We start from the raw sequence: 3,887 nt of genomic DNA on the forward strand, positions 1-3,887 counted from the left end.
TGATTATTATTTGTTAACCCTGTGAATAGCTCTGGGAAGTGGAGGGGGAGGGGGGTTTGGGGGTGGGAGGGGGGGAAATATTGTAACCTTCATAAAACTTTTAATAATAATAATAAAAAAGAGTTTATAATTATTGTAAAATAGGGTGAAGTAATTAGCTATTACCCCAATTAGAACATTTGATACCATATTTATTTGTGTTTATATCATTTATTTGAGGGAGAAAGCTATCTCTATATCCATATCTCTAACTTTATCCTATCTCCTTTGTCTCTGTAATTTCATCTTTATATATCTTATAATAATAATAATAATAATAATAATAATAATAATAATAATAATAATAATAATAATAATAATAATAATAATAATAATAATACAAAAAAAATTGGAAGGGACCTTGGAGGTCATCTAGTCCAATCCTCTGCTCAGGCAGGAAACCCTATACCATTTCAGACAAATGGCTGTCTAGTCTCTTATTAAAAACTTCCAGTGTTGGAGCATTCACCACTTCTGGAGGCAGGTTGTTCCACTGGTTAATTGTTCTAACTGTCAGGAAGTTTCTCCTTAGTTCTAGGTTGCTTTTCTCCTTGATTAGTTTCCATCCATTGCTTCTTGTTCTGCCTTCAGGCGCCTTTGATTTTATTTTAAAACACACCGAGGTAACGCTGATATCATTAAAAAAAATCAGGAAAAAAGCACCTGCAATTCAGAGAATTCTTGAAACCCCAACAGGATGAATTATTTTATCTTTGTATGGTTTCTGACCATGATAAATATTGAAACAATTTCTGAAAGAAATAATGTGCAATATTATTAAAGGGAAAAGATGTAAATCTACATACAGGAAGATGAAATTTAGCTAAATTAATGCCCTAGTCAAAACAAGATGCTTATAAGCAGATCATTTTACTTTGATTTTAAATATTTTATATTTAAAGATATAATTATTTGATCTCAAGACTGAACACATTTTTGAATTAAGCATTGTCTGAGATATTTAATTTTTAAAAGTGGCTCAATATGTTCTTATTCTCAAATCTATGCAAACCTTAATTAAAAATAAGTAAGCAAAAAATGGAACAATAGTATATAAAAATTACAAATTAAAAGGAAATAAGAAATAGTCATCTTTCCTGTTTATTGATTATTCACTAAAATAACTTCCTGTGTTTTATACCATTCTTCTTCTTAAATATCAAGCTGTATTTTAAAAAAAATCTTCAAAGGAAAATAATAACTTCCTTTCCAATGAAATTATTCAATATATTTTTGTTGCTGTATTTCTGAGAGAGGCATAACAGCTAGTGTGTCTCTCTCTTTCTCTCTCTGTGTGTGTGTGTGTCCATGTGTGTGTATGTATGTGTGTGTGAGAGAGAGAGATGTACCTATATACACAATCGTTGCACATGGACATATATGTGGAGATTTTCTAAGTGGTGTGTGTGTGTGTGTGTGTGTATGTATGTGTGTGCCTATCCATATCCCTGCACCTGTCTATTTACAAACACAAACATATGTTTGTTCGTTCATTCATTCATTCATTCATCTCCTTAGTTTATATATATATAAAAAGGACAAGTATAGAAAGTGGAAAGAAGGGCACATAACTAAGTCATAATATCAACAAATAGCCCGAGCCTGCAAAGATGAAGTGAGGAAAGCTAAGGCTCATAATGAACTAAGGCTTGCAACCAAAGTCAAAAATAACAAAAAAAGCTTATTTCAACATGTAAAAAACTCTCTGATAAATTGAAAGATAAAAAGGACAAGTATAGAAAGTGGAAAGAAGAGCACATAACTAAGTCAGAATATCAACAAATAGCCCAAGCCTGCAAAGATGAAGTCAAATAACAAAAAAAGCTTCTTTCAACGTGTAAAAAACAAGAACAAAGTGAAGGAAACAATTGGTCCATTAGTGGGGGAAAGTGGCAAGAAGATGACAAGCAACAGGGAGAAAGCAGAACTATTTAACTCATTTTTCGCATCTGTCTTTACACAAAGGGAAAAAACAGACCAACCTATCAAAAATAGTGCCATAAAAAAGAAAATATTAATACAAGTTAAGATAGGCAAGAAAATGGTAAGTGAGCACCTGTCCAGCCTAGATGAGATCAAATCACCAGGACCAGATGGATTACACCCCAAGGTTCTTAAGGAACTGGCAGATGTGATCTCAGAACCACTGAACTATATTTTCCAAAGATCTTGGAGCACTGGGGAACTACCGGAGGACTGGAAAAGAGCTGATGTAGTTCCCATCTTCAAAAAAAGGGGGGGGAAAGGACCCAGGAAATTACAGACCTATCAGCCTGACCTCAATACCTGGGAAGATTCTGGAAAAGATAATCAAATAACGAATCAGCGAACACCTACAGGCAAACAAAGTCATTACTAAAAGCCAACACGGGTTTGTCAAAAACAGATCATGCCAGACAAATCTTATTGCATTCTTTGACCAAGTGACAAAATTAGTGGACCAGAGGAATGCTGTGGATATAATTTACTTGGACTTCAGTAAGGCATTTGACAAAGTAGACCACAACCTACTACTNTGCAGACGATACCAAGCTGGCAGGAATAGCCAACACTCCAGAAGACAGGCTTAGGATACAGGAGGATCTGGACAGACTTGAACACTGGGCGCTATCTAACAAAATGAAATTCAATGGTGAAAAAAGTAAGGTTCTACATTTAGGCAAGAAAAACCAAATGTACAGGTATAGTATAGGGGGTACCTTGCTCAATAGTAGTCACTGTGAGAGGGATCTCGGAATCCTAGTGGACAATCGTTTAAATATGAGCCAGCAGTGTGCTGCAGCTGCCAAAAAAGCCAACACAGTGCTAGGCTGCATTAACAGAGGGATAGAATCAAGATCACGTGAAGTATTAATACCACTTTACAATGCCTTGGTAAGGCCACACTTGGAATACTGCATCCAGTTTTGGTCACCAAGATGTAAAAAAGATGTTGAGACTCTAGAAAGAATACAGAGAAGATCAACAAAGATGATTAAGGGACTGGAGGCTAAAACATATAAGGAACAGTTGCTGGAATTGGGTATGTCTAGTTTAACGAAGAGAAGGACGAGCGGGGACATGATAGCAGTGTTCCAATATCTCAGGGGCTGCCACAAAGAAGAGGGAGTCAAGCTATTTTCCAAAGCACCTGAAGGGAGGACAAGGAGCAATGGGTGGAAACTAACCAAAGAGAGAAGCAACCTAGAACTAAGGAGAAACTTCCTGACAGTTAGAACAATTAACCAATAGAACATCCTGCCTCCAGAAGCGGTGAATGCGCCAACACTGGAAGTTTTTAAGAAGAAACTGGACAGCCATTTGTCCGAAATGGTATAGGGTTTCCTGCCTGAGCGGGGGTTGGACTAGATGACCTCCAAGGTCCATTCCAACTTTATCATTATTATTATTATTATGATAGATAGATAGATAGATAGATAGATAGATAGATAGATAGATAGATAGATAGATAGATAGATAGATAGATAGATAGATAGATAGATAGATAGATAGATGAGTTCTCTGAGACTGAGATCTAGATTATTTTAGTCCATATTATAAGACAGCATTGGATATCAAAGGTATGATAGAATCAAATTTCAACTAAACATTTGCATCCATTGGTAATAAATGATATGTCGGAAGCCTGCCGCTTCTGTACTGTTCTCATCCTCTGCAATACCATCTATTTGATCCCAATCCTGCTGCTTTTTAGAAAAGCTTCAAAAATATGGCCTTTTAATATGCCTTAAGTGAGGGGGATTTGTCACATTACTGCACTGAAATATTCTCTCTTGTTTTTTCTTTATATATATATATATATATATATATATATATATATATATATATATATATATATATATATATAT

This window comes from Protobothrops mucrosquamatus, unplaced genomic scaffold (genome assembly GCF_001527695.2).
Source record: "Protobothrops mucrosquamatus isolate PMUCROS unplaced genomic scaffold, P.Mucros_1.0 scaffold7, whole genome shotgun sequence".
NCBI lineage: Eukaryota > Metazoa > Chordata > Lepidosauria > Squamata > Viperidae > Protobothrops > Protobothrops mucrosquamatus.